The sequence below is a fragment of the Corvus hawaiiensis genome, chromosome 13 (assembly GCF_020740725.1).
Source record: "Corvus hawaiiensis isolate bCorHaw1 chromosome 13, bCorHaw1.pri.cur, whole genome shotgun sequence".
Lineage (NCBI taxonomy): Eukaryota > Metazoa > Chordata > Aves > Passeriformes > Corvidae > Corvus > Corvus hawaiiensis.
Window position 1 is genome coordinate 7,714,284 of NC_063225.1, and position 18,336 is coordinate 7,732,619.

The window sequence follows — 18,336 nt, forward strand, 5'->3', positions numbered from 1 at the left end:
CATGCTTTGCTTTAGGTTTACAGTACCACGAAGCAACATAAAGTTCAGGGACGATTGGATTAGGTTTTGACAAATATGAGAAAAACATTGAGATGTAATATTAAAGCGGAAGGAACTCCAGGAAAGAGCAACTGGAGGTCTGTTTTGTGAACATACTGAATATGTGGCCACAGCTGCAGCATATTCAGACTGTATAAAGTCTCTAACAAAAGACATTATGTAAACTTTTTATTTGAATAGGAAAAAGAGTATTTGACCTGCATTCTTTTCTCATTAAGTATATTTTTCTGTGCGCATTCTGTTGGGTTGTTTTTTTTTTTTAATGCTAATGAAGAATTAAATTGTTACATCTTCAGACTAATGACTCTCATCAAGATTATTTTAACAATTCTTTCCCAGCCTTTCCAAGTCCTGTTTCATGCTTAGGAAACAGAGAATTTTAGCTTCCATGTCTGCCTTTGGTATTTCTACCAAGTGTAGATTTGTGACATGTGCTGCCATGTCCCAGGGTACATAAAGCTTCACTTTGGTGTCCTTGACATCTTTGGTCCTTTTTGTGGCTATCTCATAATTCATGCAAGTGATGCCATACAACTGTAAGTTTTTCATGAGGTCATAAAACTGATTTATAGAGGTTTTCCCATAATCTCCAAGCAAATTAAAGAAGGTTGATGGAGCTATGCAACTCACTGTTGCCTCAACAATGGTCTCATTCAGAAATGACACTGAACAAGATTGAGGTATTAAGATATCAAGAATGTCCTTAAGAAGCCTTGTCTGTAAAAAAAAATGTGATGCCTACAAGAAGGGCTGTTTCTTCTCTACACTTAGTTGATTTTACTCATGGCATCTACCTTAAGATTAGCCAGATAGTTTCTTCCTTCACTTTCTACTTCCAATTAGAAAAGTCTGATTAATCCATTGCAGATCAGCACTTACAAAAATAATTTGAGGTTAATCTCCTTTCCCTTCTGAAATATTTGAACTTTTAGATTATCCTTTTTACAAACAGTGTTTAATTTTGCTTTTCAGCTTTTAAAATAATTTTACAATAAGTGAAATATTCCAATAAGGGAAAGTTCTAATTCCAAAAATTCCAAAAAAGGAAAAGATATTTATAAATACATACACATATTTGCACACACACACACACACATGTATCTATATATATATATCTAAAAATATAAACATATATATCAAACTATATATCGGTATATCTAAAACTGTGGGGGTTTTACATATATAGATATTAAACTATTTTAAATGCACATATATAAAAACTAGACACAAACCTCAAACTCTACTTCCGAACTGTTAAAAGTGGACATTTCAGAATTGTGGGAACTTTATTCTTCCATCTTGATTTCTGAAGCCATTTGTGAAGCACTTGCATTTTGACAGAACTATATAGTCCAAGAAAATGAGCTTTCACTAAACTGCCTCCAAGTTCAATATATGCCCTGTGTCAAACTCAGAGAGAGCTTCCAACCTCTGTGGCTGGGGCTGAGTGCCAATTACACTGCACCCAATGGCCTATAACTGTCTTTTTTGCTTCTGTGAATATTGCTTTTCTAGTTAAAATCTTCGGGACAGCTTGAAAAGTATTTGCTACTATTGCTCTGGAGTTAAAAGTTACCTTGAAAACGTTTCTCCATGGTAGTAATCGAGGTGATTCTTCCATCGCTTCTCAAAAATGGCAGTATATCATTCCTATCTTTCCTCCTCAAACTCTGCCCAGCAGGTTTCTGAAGACCTTTTTAAGGTGGGTGTTATCCTTTTTATTTTCTTCTTATTTGAATATTTCATCTTGAACTTCACAGGGAGATGACTATCTCCCAAGTGCGTGAAACCAGCCAGGAGTGTTTTATACGCACATTCTAAAGCATTTGATGCAATCTGCACTGTGATTATACATAAATAAGTACAGAAAATCTTTTTTAAATCACCTTTGTATTGGAATGAGTGGGCTTTTACCAAAGACGTCATACAAACTGAGAGTTCTAAAGTTCAGAAATTCAAGCCCTTTAAAGCATATTTGAAGAAAAACCTAGGAAACATACACATTATTAGTTTTATTATTAGAGTGAAGAAATAATTGTTAGAATGATTTCCTGAGTGATTTAAAAGTGCTAATAGAAGTACTGAGCCATATTCTGACCACACAGTTTTGTAAATTGGAAGTAACTTAATGATTTGAGTCCATTAAAAGGGAGATGGCATCAACCTTGCCATATTCAGGCACAGTACAAAGAGATGTAAGTACTTAAATAAAAGACAGACACATTACAGAACTACAGTTCAAGGCAATACTGCCTTATGGCCAGTGTATTGCAACAGGCTGGAAAAGAAAGTAATGAAATCATTAGATGCTGTAGATTAGATACTGCCTTGCATTCTATTTTCTGTTTACATGATAATAAACCCTTATTAATATCATCATCCTTGTTATTGTTCTAGTGTTGTGAATTCTTGTAGTCTTCTCATTATTTTCTTTAAAGCCTCAGATGCTGGAATCAGGTGATCATCAAGTAAGTTTCCAATTTCTTTTTTTTTTTAATGTAAATGTAACATCCTAGCTTTCCTAGTTGAGGAAAGAAGTTCAAAAGCACATTTTGAGTGCAACTCAAATTATCTAATTTTATGTAAGTACATCAGATGAGTCAAAGCACAAAATTTATAAAATCCAGGCAGCGTGTGAAGCACAGAAGCTGCCCTAAAGGTCCCAGCATTTAAATTAAACTAACTCCGTTGTCGCCAGTGCCAGTAATTACAATAAGCCTGGCATTTCTTGTTACCCTGTGAAATTACCTGCAAGGCCTTTTCATATTGTTTCCATGCTGTTGTTTTCATGCTCAGCAGAGCATTAAGAGTCAATGATGGGCAGCTCTTGTGTTGGACCGTGAATCGTGGGGCATTTTGCTTTGGACTCTATAGAAAATCCTCAAGGTGTTTATTGACAAATGCTTCCTACAGGCTGCTGTAATAGAGAATTCTCCTCTCTGCCCGCTCCCCAGTTCCTACAAGGCCAATCTGCTCCACATCTAGGCATGCTGTTGCAAAAAAAATATTTTTTTCAGCACCGTCTGTAATGTGCCTTCAACAGGAGCTATGGATCAAGCGTGCTCCAGACCAAAGGCACTCAGTCCTCCAGCTTGGAGCTGTGCGCTGCCATTTCCCCTCCATTTGTTTCTATGGAGCTGACTGTGTGTGCGGTCATCCATAAGGGTGCTGAGATACCCTGGAGAGGGAAGGAATAGCTGTAGCTATTTTTCATTATTATATACTTCACTTCGTAATAAATGAGATCCATAGCATGTGAACACTGCTCTTGTAGATCATCATATCAGCAAGCACAAGGAACCTTATGTGCCACAAAGCTAAATAAAATAAAGTCAGTAATCCTGAGAAAAATAGGCTGAGGGGAGACGGCTGAGTGTTCAGGACTGCACAGTGCATCCTCTCAGCCTGAGAATGACCTCAGGACTTGCTGCAACTAGAGAATGGGTAGTTTTAAAGCTAAAACCATGGTCTACATGCCTGTCTCATCTCTATCTCTATCCATATACGATGCAGAAATATACAGAATTGCATTTCCATTGTCTTGCAGGTGTCTTTGGGATAACAGGGACCAGCAAACAACTTGTGACCCAAAAGAGAAATAGCAGCAGTAGCAACAGGACTCTCCTCCAATGCTCGTGATGATGGTGAGTGTTGAGTGTCTCTATAAAGCAGAGCAGATCAGATGTGGAATTTTAAGACTAAGTTAATGACAAATCTAGTTTTGCAAAAACCCCATGGTCTTGCAGATAGGGAAGGTATCTGTCTGCAGTGCAACACAGCAGAGCTGGATGGTCCTGCTGAGAGTCCAAAGTGAATTTCTAACCTGTTAACCTTTTGACCAATAACCCAAAGATGTGAGCTATTGAATACCTAGTCAGTGCTAAGAAAATTATGGGTATCTATTTCCTGAACAGCAGTTATAATTCATGGGAGGAACTTTTATTTCCATAGGCCAATGATGTTTTGGTTCCTTCTGCCTTTGCAAAATGATTAATTTATTGGGAGGCATAAGGAACAGGTCCTAAAGCGTTTGGGTTTGGCGTAGACAAGTGTTAGCAGGAGGCTCCAAAATACCAAAACTTAGTTCTGAAAACCCACATTCAGATCACAAAAAGAAGGAAAGGATAGATAGAGAATAAAACGTAGCTCTTTTCTGGAGGAGAGGACTCTACCTTACAGTTTATTTGGCATCATAACATTTGTAAAATCACAAACAAAAATTTACACTTACACAGTTTTCCCGCTGTTTCAAAACAAAGTGGTTTTCTTCACTGTTTGCCTTGGGTGTGAGTTGAGAGAATTCTGGTTTGGTTAAACTTTCTGCCTCTCAGATAAAAAACAGCAGCAATTTTCTGCTTGAATTTCTCTGTGACTAAGTCCATTGATCATCCTTTCTCTCTGTGAGTGAGGAGTGTGTTTTCTCTTTAATAACTACTATCCTTCTCCCTGAATATTTTTTTCTCTCCCCTTCAGTTGTTTGTGTTGTGTTGGTCAGTCCACTGCACTATTCCTCTGAGAGACAGAGAGAGCGCAAAATTGAAGTTATTTTATGCTTGGTCTCCCTCGGTCCCAATTTTCAAATCTTCATGTCAATTTTCACACATCAGTGTCATATGGCGAATGCTATGGAAATTTCAGTGGGGTCCTTGGGAGACAATTTATACATGACCCCCATTCCCTCCCCCAACCAGGCTGCAGACCCTGCCTTTACAAAGAATAAGTGGATTTATAATTAATGTGGATTTTAAAATATAAGTACATTAAGAAATTTTCCCATTTGTTTGCCTCTGTTGCAGTATGAGTTCAAAGGAATATAAGCTCTCTCCCTTTCTCCCTTCCCACCCTAATAAATTGGCTCAAGTTAAGTTAATAAAAATTACATCATGTTGAAGTAAAAGATCAACTCATTAAAGTTAATACTTCACTTTTTTTCCCTAAAAGTTATGCTCATGAAGGTTTATCAATCAACTAATTTGGTAATCACCAGCTAGCAAATGCACTCATTGCCACCTACTTACATGAGCAAGGTTAGGAGGAAATGGAACATGAATGGGTAATTATATCTTCTTTTAAACTAATGAATGTGCATGGTCTTAAGAGTCCTTGGTGAGTAAAATTCTAGGAAGAGATACAAAAGCTCAGCTGACACCAGCAGAGAATTTCAATGCTTGACCTTAAAATGGGCCTGACATCAGAAAGGGGTGCACATCCCTGCTGCATTTTACAGCGTTAGTTATCCTCTGTGGGACAGAAAGGGATGACAAGTTTTTCAGGTTATATCTCAAAACATCTTAAAACTTAAGTCATTCATGAGGAGACCTAAATTGCACCCAATCCCCACTCTTTAGATTTTACTTAAAGATGGTACCAAGGCATCACACGCACCTGATTCTCTGTGTCACCCATGACCAGCACCTAAAGAAAGATTTTCTAACATTATCAGCCATGAAGTTTTGGATTGTTTACTTTAGCTTGTTCTTTTTTTCCTTGACAAACCAGCAAATAGTAACAGGGAAAACCTAGTGCCTGACTTTGAAAGAACTCTGTCTTCCCTCCCATTCTTTGTGGACACTCAGCACCTCTTTCAGGTTCCCTGCTCTACCAAAAAGAATTTTTTATCCTTCAGTCCCTTATATATCATTCACCTCATCTTTGTCTGATTTTTTTCAGTTTTGGAAAACTGTCTTAGGAATTGCAGTGCTGGTAGAATTGTTGAGGGAGTTTTTCTTCTGAAAATCTCTGGGGATCAGATTTGGGCTTTGCAATGCAACATCTCATCCAGGAGATGTAGAAATCAGAATCACATCATCCTCTGATGTTTAAGTTGCTTCAAAGCCAACTGCAATGTGTACAACAACACATTGAAACCCTCCACCAAGCCGCCTTCCCTGGTGATTTTGTGAGCAACCTCTGGATGAGATAGCTTTATTGGAATTGTTGTTCTTCTATGTGGCCAAAGGGAAGTGAACTGGATGAACATTCTGCTGTGCCACACAGACCAGCCAATGCACTCCACGTGTGTGCAGGTAAGAACACACTGTAGCTTGAAGTACCATGACCCTCGGAAGGGCTGTAGAAAATATATTTTTTTGGCACGCTGCCATTTTGCTGCTGGCTGCAATCTTATCACCTCTCCCAGTCTAGGTCAGGAGAACCCCCAAAGAACAATTGAAGAGGAGAAAAAGAGCATCCTTTAGGTCCTGGGGCTGCCCCATCCCCTAAGGTGCTGTTGTCTCTGGAGGCACTAGTCAGGCAGAATCAGAGAGCTGATGGTCTCTGCAGGGATGGTCTTATGTAAAGCTGAAAGTTGTAGGAAATGTTCACTGTAAACCATGTGAAGACCTCAGTTTTTTGCCTTGCTGGAGAAATCAATCTTGGAACAGCGACCAAGATTGTCCCAGTTTTTCCAGGACATGCCCATAGCACTCTTCTAACAAGTCTTATGGTGGTGGATGAGGCACAAACTCTGGGACAACTTTGCACCACACGGTCACAAGACCACGAGTTGAGAGCTGCAAACCTGTTGTTACCAGCTCCACTGAAAATCAGAATTGCCTGTATCTAGGGTTAAATGAGGCATTTTCACTGCTGGAACAGCCTGCCTTACGCTGATGTAGCTGGCAGAAGGATAGAGGCCTCAGCTATATTGTATATATTCCTGTAAAGACAGGGGTAATCCACCAAATCCAGGCACTGTAGCACATAACTCAGAGAGTGGGCACGTGCCTCTGCGTGTGTGCATGCACCTGGGTATGTGAGAGACAGAGAGATGAGATATATGGGGAAATACATGAGAGATGAGACTGGAGAGATAATTTCCAGAAAATACAGCAACCATCAGAAAGTCTGTCTTTCCAGCTGGAGGGTTTTGCAGTGCTGGTACTTCCCTCCTAACTTGACAGCTCCACTCTTAGCCCAGCTCATAGCTGCTCCCTATAAATTTAATTAGAATGGGGGTAGGGGAGGAACAAGCCTGCACGGCACTTGGCACAGTGCTGAAAATAACCAGCTTTAATACCTTTGACATTGAAGCACCTGCTAAGGGCACAGACTGCTGTACAGCTGACCGACCCTGCTCTGGTGACAGGATGTGTCACTTTGCTTGTCCTCACAACATGCAGCCCACCCCATAACCCAGGGGATTGCATGCATGGCTCTCGGGCCAGGCATCTCCCTGAGCACCACAAGGCAGCACTGCACACTGGGGGAGCAGGGAGGGACGCTGAGCACCCCCGACCATGTGAAAAGGGAGCTGCTCAAGCACTGCAGTGGCAGTGTGCCTCGTGTATTTCATTTTTCTCTCTCTGATGTAGTGGGCTGTTTTCTGTGTTTGCAGCTAAGTGCTGCACTGCAGCCAGACGTGAACATTTCTGTTGGCCCAGCTGGCCCCTTGTTTCAATGCTGTTCTCAGGGCTCTCCCTGGGTAGAGTGGGGAAGTAAACAGATTGGAACTTTGCCCACACATATATATTTAATTGTGAGCTGATTTTATGCTAGGGAAATATAATAGACCCATCACTTCAGGCAGACAACTCCCACCTGAGGCAACAGGTTAGAGATTTTCCCCACTTCTGGTGCTTCCTGAGATGTAGCAGCTCTTATGGATGTAGGGACTCCTTGTCAGAGATTGAACCTTTTATACTGTTTCTGATAAGCTCTAGGCAGTGTGGAAGCAAATTAGGGATGTGAGGGATATTTGACCTCTTTCCTATGCATGCTGCAGGGATCTGGTTGTGTTTGTGGCTTTGGGTCATGTTTGGAGACGTCCCAGCTGAGAAGAGAAAGTGCCTGAGCTCCTTTCACAGAGTCCAGCAGTGACACAGTGTTGGGATGCAAATGAAACCCGGACCACATCTGACACTTCTGCCACCATTAAATGGCACTGATGCTGCTGTTAGAAACACTTCTCAAAAGCGTAATTTGATTTTTTTGTTTTTTAATTGTGTTTGAATCTAACCCAATTTTAATTCAAATCAAGTTAACCAAATTCAAATCAAGATCAGATTGAATTCCCCTTGAAATCTGAGGGTATTTTCACATCCTCCAGGGAAGGACTCAGTGGACCTGAACTTAATTTGACGAAAAAAAGACTACGAGTGTCTTGAAATCATCTTCACAGAATCATGGAATATTTTGGGTTGGAAGGGACACTTAAGGTCATCTAGTCCATGAGCAGACAGACAGTGAGCAGAGGGACATCTCCAACTAGACCAGGTTGCTCAAAGCCTCTTCAGATCTGACCTTGAACATTCATCATCCTCTTTCTTTTCAGAGTCCCTCTGCCATGCCCCACTCTGCCTAGCTGTATTCTCTGTTCCAAAGCCTTGGAAGCAGCTGCATTTGCTCAGACCTGAGGATGAAGCAGCACAGGCAGCCTCTGAGCAGGGCACCACGCCAGGCAGAGGGGTGCACGCAGCCTTTGCATGCACTGTGCAAGACCTTAGAGGGCAAGACAAAATCCATTTTAAATATGCAATTGAGTTGTGCAATTTTCAGCCTATTCAGGCTTAGCAAATGCCTTCAAGGGATCAGACTACCAAGCACCACAAGTACAGTTGTGACTATGCAACATTCTGTAATGCAACAGCTCTGATGTGAAGTTATTACTGGAGGCACCGTGTTGATACCTGTGTTAAGCCTCTGAGCATTGCCCAGTGTGAACTATGTGTTTCCACAAGACTGAGCAGACCCAGACAGAGCTGATTGCTCTTGCAGTTAATAAAAAGCACTGCACTTTCTCTCTTGACAATCCCGACACCTGAGTGCTTCCTACGTATGACAGTTAGCACATTCTGGTTGCTCAGTGGCCTGTGAGAAATGAGCCTCTTCTCAATTTAGTTCCTATCATCAGACAAGCAGTACACACAATAAAAAACACACCTTGACAGTCAGCCCCCAAAGTAGCCCTGGGGACTGCAGGTCCGAACTTCCCTTTCTCTCATACGCAAAGCCATAAACCAGACGGAATTTATCGGGCTGGGCTCTGCTATTTCCTTCAGGTAAATCAAGGTAACTCCACCAAGGTCAAAGGAGTCACTCTGGTCAGTGCAGAGTAGCCTGGAGGAGGGGAACCTCTGCTGACCCCACCACGTTTCTTTTCTAGATGGAGCTTGTCAAGCCCTCCTGACTTGCATTGGTGGCCATAGTCTGCCACAAGGTCTCAATCAGAACAAGGTAAAAGCACTGCCTCCACCCATTCGCTGAGCATTTGGCCCAGGAACCAACCTTTCCACAGCAAGGAGCACCAGGATGGGTTTGATGTCCTTTTTTTCCCGGAGAGTGAGGAAGGTGCAGGGCAGGGGGGCTGGAAGACTGGACCGGAATGGGTGGATGGTGGCTGTTGTGACAGCCTCTGCTCCAGCCAAGCCCAGCTCATCAGGTCATGTCAAATGGAGCTAATATAAATGTCAGTGTGCTGCTTTCAGTTGTGAAATCTCTGTTTGTTGTACTGCAGTTCATTTTCCGTCTTCCAGCTCTATGGATGCTATCAGCTGACATGTCTGGCTGGTATCCTCTGCCAAAAATATATGCGCTCTCAACATTTCTCAGGAGTTGGGTTTTTCCCCCCTCCCTGTGACATGCTGATGTCGAATTTCTTCCTGGCTCTGTGGTACACAAGACTGTCCACACCTACCAGATAATGAGTTTAACATTTCAAGGACAGAAGCTCTCAGTCTCAGTGAGACACGGGGTGGATGTGCAGGCCTGATTTGGGGTAGGTGCCAAAGGTGGCAGGGGGGCTCTTTTAAGCTTTTTTAGCATGTTCTCTTTTAAGATAATCCAATCCAACAGAAACAGATGTGTATACCTCAGAGTAGCATCGGTATTCTTGTTACGATTAAATACTATGTTGTTATTAACAGTAACTTAAAGCCTTCTCCCATTGTTCCTTGCTTTTAGAAGAAATTCAATGATCTTTTTGCAGGTCAAGCTGGATCTGGAATCTATTGTTCTGCCTTTCCTCAGGTTTGTCCCATCCTGGCCCTCCACTGATACAGTTATCAGGTCCACTCCACTTTCTCCTCCACATCTGAGTTATCTGCCTCCTCTCTCCTGGTGATGCCCTCTCTTTTCTTCTCTTCCATACCCTGGTCCTCATCTCTCATATTTTCTTCCAAAGGCATTTTTTACTTCTGCCTCAACTTTCCCCTTTTCCTCTTTGTTTACAGTAGTGTTCTGGCTCTCACTTATTTTTCTAAAGAGAAAGATGAATCAGGTTGTTTTTTGCTTCTTTCTCCCTTTGCCATCAGTCACAAACATTTTTCTTCTTTTCTTACCCTTATAACCCAGAAGTTTAATTTCATCTCTTGATCTTTAGTTTCTGCTCTCATTCCATTTCTCATGCTACTGAACCTTTCACTCTTCTGTGTTCTCCAGCTCTCATTAATACAATGCTCTATTCCATTTGAAAGCATTTCTCTCTGCGTCTGTTTGCCTCTCTGGAAACCCTGCCCCCTTTCCTATCTAGGATTATTCAAAGTGATTTCTCCACCTTCTATGTACATCCCACTGAAATTGCTCTCAACAAACCCTTTCTGTATTTCTCAGGCAAAACTTGACAGCAATTTGCCAGCCGCAGCCTCTTGACCATTAGAAATTTTTGGCATTATTGCTTACTTTTTGAAATCTGTTCTTCTAAGCACCCAGGTCTCAGTCTTTTATCGATGCTGCTCTGGTGGACTGCAGGCTCTTCATCATCTCCCCACCCTCCAATTTCATGTTAGCTTCACAAATATAAATCCTTATTCTCTTCCATTCTGCTCCCATACCTTTCTCTTGGCAAACTTATCTGCATATCCAAGCTCAAGCATCACATCAAAAAGTCTACTCTGGACTTGTTTCTTCTTGTCCAAAACTGACATTTCATGCAGTGCCTTTGACTTTTACTCACTTACGGTGAGCTGTCATCTTAAGCTGACCATGAATTTCCAGCTTCTTCCTCACAACATCTTGCCCCTTTGCATCTCTCTTTTTTTTTTTCTATCATGACCTGGAGCTCATATTTGTTACTAAGGCTTCAAACATAAGGAATTTTTTCAACTGGCTCACCTCCCTCTAATTTATTACCTAAAGAATATCTATATCTTTCTGAGTTTTAGTTTCAAGAAACAGAAAAGATGCTGAATTTTCTGGTGCTCCACACAACTGAAACTCTTACAGAGGTTTAGAATTACTTGGATTTTATCTGTGGAAACATTCTTTATTTTTCTGGACAAATTGAATCACATGTACATTTTTCCAAATTACTCTGTAAATGTAATTTCTCCAGCTTATCAGTGTGACCAATGTGTTGCTGTTTTGGCTTCCTTCTTGTAAAGGAAGATATTTCTCCATGAGAGTTCTTCTGTTTCAACAAGTGCAAGCTATTCTTTACTTTGAAGACACTCTTCTGCCTCACTCTTTCGCTTGGTCTGATGAAACACTGCTGGTCACACTCAGGAGAAGGTCAGAGGGGCATCCAAGGAGCCAGAATCCTTTCCACCCTCCCAGGCAGGCTGGCTAGAACAGACACACTGTTTCCCTATGACAGCAAGAAGTAAGTCTGCAAAGCTCTTCTCTTCCCTGGATGCAGCTGCATTTTATGCTGGTGCATGTTCTCCTGCTGTGTTCTCCTTTTGCCAGTTCCTCTTCCCCTGGTTTTGTTTCAACATTTCCTGGGATAAGAGCAATATTTTATATTTTTACAGCACCAAGCACAGCAGCTCCCTAACCTCAGCGAGGAGGACTGTGAGATGCCTCGTGCAATGCCGGTAATCAATAATATAAATTAGAAAACGGTTATGAGATGGCAGTAGGGGAGCAGAATGGTACAAGAATCAGAAAGACTGTTCCAAACTATGTTTGAGACACCCATGCTTTGACCTTGATAACTGGTGGATCAAATAGGAGTTGGACTTGGATGATCCTTTTGGGTCCCTTCCCACTAAGGATATTCTATGATTCTGTAGTTGTTACATTAATATTTGCAGAAATGTAGGGTCACCAAGGCCAGAATCAGTTCCTCTGGCCAGTGAGTGACAGCAGTGCTTTTATTTTGGCAGGCCAGCATCATTCCAGCTATCAGCACAGGGGAAAAACATGCACACACACAGCACTCTCCTGCCCGTGGCAGCCAGAGCACCCTTCAGACATCCCACCTCACCTGCTGACACAATCCTTCAGCGCCCACCAAAATCACATGCAGCTAATTGGAAGGTGGTGACAGCTAGGGGACTGCTGGATTTGCATGCTAATTCCTCTATTTAAGCATCACACAGCCCAAGTACAGGTAAAATGAGACTCTGCATTTCATTCCAGACGATTTCCTGCCTTCTCCACAGTACCCATGAATACACACACACACGTTTTCTCTCTTGGGCTGTCCTGAAGCCAAAAATCAGCTGGAGATTGCATTACATGTCCTTTCCAAAAGGCTGGCCAACAACTTCAAGGGGCAACATTTTTTTTTCCTCTTGTTAGGACAGGGCTACAAACTGCAGCTGTAGATGAGTCTTTAGAAATCACAGCAACCCAGCTCACGTGGGGAGAAGAGAGGTCCTTCCACAGGCTGGGTTATAGCTTCCTCATACTTTATATGCCAGGGCTTAGGATGGATCCCTGGCTCTTGTATCACACGATATTGTTGGAGTTTTGTTTCGAGTACCCAACCTCCTCCCCTGTTCTACCACTGGCATCTGCCCCTGCTCTAAGTCTACCAATTATTTCCTTTAAGTGTCAGAAGCATACCGCACGCACTGAGATATAACCTTTCTCCTAGTTGATGCTGTTAAACTACTACTTGAAACTGAAGTCACAGTTGACAAGTGCTACTTCAGTCACTAATAACTACTTCAGACGTGCTAGTGGTGTCTTGGCTCTTAATGCTGTGTCTCAGGGCTCAGGGAGTGTCTTTACAGGTCACTTAGAGCCATCCATCTGATCTGAAACAAGATCAGTCAATCTCTCCTCTGGCTCTGTGCCTTGCTTGCCAGGAGGCTCTCTCTCCACCTCCCCAGGGCTGCAGCAGTGGCATATCTGGGTGGCTGTAGGGGCTGCCCAGATCCCAGAAGATCACACTTTGGGACATACCTGTGAGCCACAAGCTGAGTTTTTCTGTTTGCAGCCAAGGAAAAGTGAGGGGTCCAATTCCTTGAGGTTGAATACAGCAATTTCAAGGGAGAAACATCTCCTTTGCTTGTCCACATCACAATTTACTTTTGTTTTAATCTTTTTTTATTTTTGAGGTTTTTTTAAAAGCAGGTTGAACACCTTCCTGAGAAAAACAGGATTTCTGCATGGATGGAGGATGAGCACTCAGACGCACACCTGAACTCTGCAGCATCATGTAAGGAATAGCTTTCCTTTCCTATCCCACTCCCCTTTCTTCAGGCTCAGCTCCTTCAGTCTAATCAAAGCATGAGGTATCTCAGACACAGAAGATTCACAGTTTGGAAGAGGTCACAAATATTCCCTTTATATTTTGGCACATTTTTGGCACAGTGTTTGGATAAATTTGGAACAGAGTAATATAAGGCAAGGCCGTATTGTCTGGGGCACTGAGCTCTATGCCCTGTTACTGCAGACAATCCTGTAAGAAGCGTTAAGTCCAGAACAACCTCTACTTTTCCATTGTCTCCTGCACATAAGAAGCTACAATGTGGTATAACAAACTGGGTCTGGCTTTTCAACAGAAAAAAGATATGTCAGGTTTTAAGTCTCCTTGACATGACAACATCTTCATCTAAATCGTGAAGCCATCCTTTGGATAGCCCAGCCTTGGTCTAATGTCTTTTAGAAAATGATGCTCATTTAATTCCTGAAATGTGAAATCTAGGTCTCAGGTCAAGAGCATAGATGTTGTTTAGCTGAAAAATTTAGATCCATCAGACTGTCTGCAGGAGTCTGCAACTTTTCAAACTTTAGATTGCAACTAGACTCTTACTGCTATACACAGTCTTTTGAAGAGTAGGATCTAAATAAAAATACCCTTGAAGTACAGGGCATTTTTTATACTCCCACCCTCACAATTTTTTAGGAAACAAAAGACTTCTTCAGGGCCACAACTTGTCTGCACAGAACAAATAGCCAGACCTCGGCTAAAACTTTATTCCTTTTTCACTCTATATCCAGCCCTGAATTCTTCCCTCAGGCAGGATTTTGATGGGACTTGATGGGAGAATCCCCTAAGACAGGCAGGGTCAGATCACACAGATGAAGGGACTTGACAATATGGGAGATATAGAAGGACCTCAGTGAGAGTAGGGCAGCTACTTCATGGGAAAATACACCAAGTTCTTATCTTAGTAATTGTATGGACAAATTAAATCTAGTCCCAAGCAATCAGGACTCACTCCTTCACTGTTAAAAGATGACAGACCTCCAGCCAAGACACATATCCTTTGGTAGCAGAGAGTGATCAGCTCTTGCCAGGCAGATTTCTGGCTCTCATAAAATGTGCTGGTTATGGGCAGGATATTTCTACGACACAGGGAAATTTTTATCCTCAATGGGAAACACAGCTGGGCTGAAGGAAAGCTTTTGTTGCACCTGTATCTAGCACAGATCACACACACACATATGAGCTTCCAGAAGGCAAAAAAAGTCCATTCATGTGCCAATTGTGTCTTTATATCCTCTCTATGTGTATGAATTTATGGTTGTATGAACAGCCATATCCAGTTATTGAAGTATTTGATGATCCAAAGTGCTCAAGGCCTTCTTATTCCATCTCATTCACTGTTAAAGTTCTGCACAACCTCTTTACTGGCTTTCAGCCTGCCATAAATACAAATGACTTGCCAATAAAAGCTGGTATCTCCCTCTGTCAGGAGGACTATAGCATCGTTGTTATTTAAGAGGTGGCAGTTTTGACACAATTCTTATTTAAAATTTGTAAAAGGAAAAAAGATGATGTAATAAATCTGTATGTTTTTCCTAAGCAGCCACTGAAAGTGGATGCTCTTCCCCTTTCCAAAAGCACCAGCCATTTAATGTTTCCTAAGTTGTTTTTGCATGAATTAGGGCGTTGGAGTGAAGCACTGTCAGTTACAAAACCACGCTGTTGTCTCCAGCTAATTTTGTGTTAGTAGCTCTTTGAAACTGCTAAATCTAGTTTTTAGTGTATGATGATTTTGTTTAGTGATGGTGTAAAACAGCTGCTACTTTTCTGATGAGTTGCCTGTTTTCCATTTTATGTCTCTGCAAGATGTTGGGTTTCATCATGGCCCTGTCTGAGAGGCAGCTGAGAATAACCTGTAAAATCCTCCAAAACACAACAAAAAGCAAAGGTCCCCAAACCCAGGAGTTTGACCACCCACACAGCCAAATTTCAGAGTGATCAGTCCTCTGTCTGTACTGGTGCCCTCAGACCATCTCAATGCTCTGCTAGAATGATGTAAATGATGAGAGCAGGGTGAGCAGGAAAGCAGGGAACTTGCTGCTCCAAGAGGACAAGTGAGAGGCCATCCAGCAGCCCCAGACTGTTTCTGGGGGGCTGGTTCAGATTAGGATGCCCGTGCTGTTTGTATCCTTGCTGCTCATGCTGCTGCTCCCAGCTCTCTGCCTGGTTATGGCCAGGAGGATGAAATTATGGCTTGGATGACATTATGGCTTGGGGTGTCCTTCCAAAGTAATTAATCACTCTGCTTTCCTCAGATTCTGCTTGCAGCCACTGCTTTTTGAGTGTCATTTTGCCACTGAATTGCTTGGGTGCCAAACACTTCCCAGGATGTGACTGCTCCTGGCCGTCAGGAGATGGGAGCAAGGGCCAGACTGACCATGACAGCTACCCCTCACTAATATTTCAGGGGGCCTCTCTTAAGTAAAATCCCTATTACCTTTGTGAAAGGTGTTTTGTATTTGGTGTTTGCCAGAGGTTCTCATGAGGAACCACTTAGTGGTCACCCTGTAGGTACTTTGCTACTGACTTTCCCATAGAGGCAAGCAGCCCTGCTTTATTCAGTGGCAGAAAGCTGAATGGTTGTCTTTCATCTTGCCTTATCCCCTGTATCCCATGGGCTGGCATTTGTTCCATGTGCTCCAAGCAAGAAAATGGCAAAACACATAAAGGAAGCACTCAGAGAGCTCCTCAAAGAGGTGAAGACTAGGATCTTTCCAATAATAACCTGCACTCCATAAAAGTATCCTAGATTTTGGATAGACAAATTGGAAGCAGCTTGTCTCCCTGATTCTTCCTTCCCTTTGCACTTTACACTCCTCCCCAGCATGACTCGCAGGCTTTTCCAAAAGCAGTGCAGCCCATTGAACAGCGGTGGTCTAAACTGTTATGAAGATCTTAAACTGCTGAATTGTTACAAGCTAAAATTGATTGCAACTGAGCCTGTGAACTGAAGTGCTGGAAACAGCACAGAGAGAAGTGGGGAAAGGTACAAAAGATCTTGCTTTATTATTTTGGGGGGTTTTTCTCTTTCATAAGATTTCCAAACCATTTTGCCTTGATGAGTTCTGCATCTCTCTCAATAATCACTGGACGGTTTTTCCTGCTATTTTCAATATAAATGGTATTCTCAGTTTGTCTTCTAATTTGCTGGTTGCAGTGTCATTTCTGAAGAATTCTAAAAGTCTGCTTCAAAGTCAGATCCAGAGGAAAAATCAATGATGTCAGATCCAGAGGGAAAAATATGAAGATATTTACTCCCCCTCAAGCTAAAAAATCCCTTTTTTTGCTTTCTGAAACTAAAAATCCTTTCTCAGCCTATTTCACTCTATTCTGCCTTGATTTTATTTGCACCCTCATCACGAGAGCATGTGAACACCTCCGAGTAGTACATTAAGCAATGTGACTAACATCTGTCACGTATAGTTTACTCGCTGTCTCTCAGCATCCTTAAAATGAATTTAGTGCTTGTGCAGGATCAATAGTGCTGGAGACAGACAGTCTCTGTTCAGTCTTGGAGCTGGCACAGTTTGGGTGAGACCCTTGTGATGGTCCCCCCAGCCTGCTGCCCCTTTGTCCCCCGAGTGCCAGCTCATGCACTGGGGAGCACTCATGGGGAAGTGGCTCTGCACCAAGTTTGTTTCCAGTGGGACAGAGAAATCCAAGTAATTTGGGGAATCAGATGAGGCTGTCAGTGTTTCCCAGCTATCAGCTGCTCGCTGAGGGATACATGTATGGTCTTGTGTGCCTGCTGTACTCAGGAGCCCAGATGGATCCAGCATCACTGATTTTCCACGGTTTTCTGCCTTCCTCAGGTGGCTCTGCTTATTTTTTAGCATCAGTTACAACTTAGGGCTATTGATGGACAAGGATGCTGCTGTTTCTCACCATCAAAACCTTCTCTGCCAGGTTGCTTTGACAGTGTTCTCAAACACTTGAAATCGGGTCAATACAGGTCCCATGCTGAACAGAGCTGGGAGCCCTCTCCTCTGTATCCAGCACCATGAGCAAGAACTAGGCATCCTGGGGCACTGTAATTTCAAGCAATATGTTTTCTTAATGGGACAAATATGCTTTGCCTAATTTTGCTTTCAGTGCATGGGATTGTTATTGCTCAGCGGCCCCACACAGGTGTTTAAGCAGTTTTGTGGCAGGATTTTCCAGTAGCAGCATGAAGTTTTATTGACTGTTACCTCAAGAGTAACTTCAGAAGAAACAACATCCCCAGCTGGTTGTGATGGATGCATGTGGAGCTGTGGCAGAAAACTCAGGAGCCAGTGACCCCTCTGTCATGGTCTGTCATATTTTGGGTAAGAATGCAAAGCAACTGTAAAAGGATACTGCTTTTCATGCAGTGAGAAGAATTAGGAGGGATGAAGTTACTAAATTACTTGTTTCCCCTGAAAACTGTTGGCTTGTCTGCTCTGATAATATGAGCATACTGAGGATAGGTCAATAAGTAAAATAAATTCCATACTTTGCAAGGATTCTAGGTTGTGGGGTTTAATTTGGTCTACGCGTGTGCATTAAATGGTAGAGTAGGGGACTCTGGTCTCTGTGTGGTAACCTAAATTATAAATTACACAGCTTTTGACACATAAGAGACATCTGACCCACAACTTGCCCTTTTTCCAGTTCCATAGTAGGTCAAAACGCAGGTGAGCACCACTAATTTCTCCTCAGTGCCACCAGCCTATACCTTGCCGTCCATAAAAAGCAGACCCAGGTACCTGGCTGTTTGGAAACCCAGCAGGCTCCTGCAGGACCCACCCAGGGCATGGTCCAGAGCCTGTTTCTCGGGGTAATATCTGAGATTGTGCTCCACTGTTAGCAGAAATGGAAACATGAGCTATCCGATCAAGAGAGATAAATACATCTATTTCAGAATACATAATCTTACC

General features: G+C 42.4%; 1 long non-coding RNA gene across 1 annotated transcript in view; it reads left to right on the top strand.

The window, feature by feature from the left end:
- Positions 1 to 18,336, top strand: part of LOC125332938 — a 51,511-nt gene that overhangs the window by 19,242 nt on the left and 13,933 nt on the right. Inside the window, exons 5-8 of the long non-coding RNA XR_007206687.1 lie at positions 1,576 to 1,762; positions 3,608 to 3,704; positions 5,731 to 6,086; positions 13,297 to 13,384. This is a non-coding gene — a long non-coding RNA (uncharacterized LOC125332938). The remainder of the gene's footprint in view (positions 1 to 1,575; positions 1,763 to 3,607; positions 3,705 to 5,730; positions 6,087 to 13,296; positions 13,385 to 18,336) is intronic.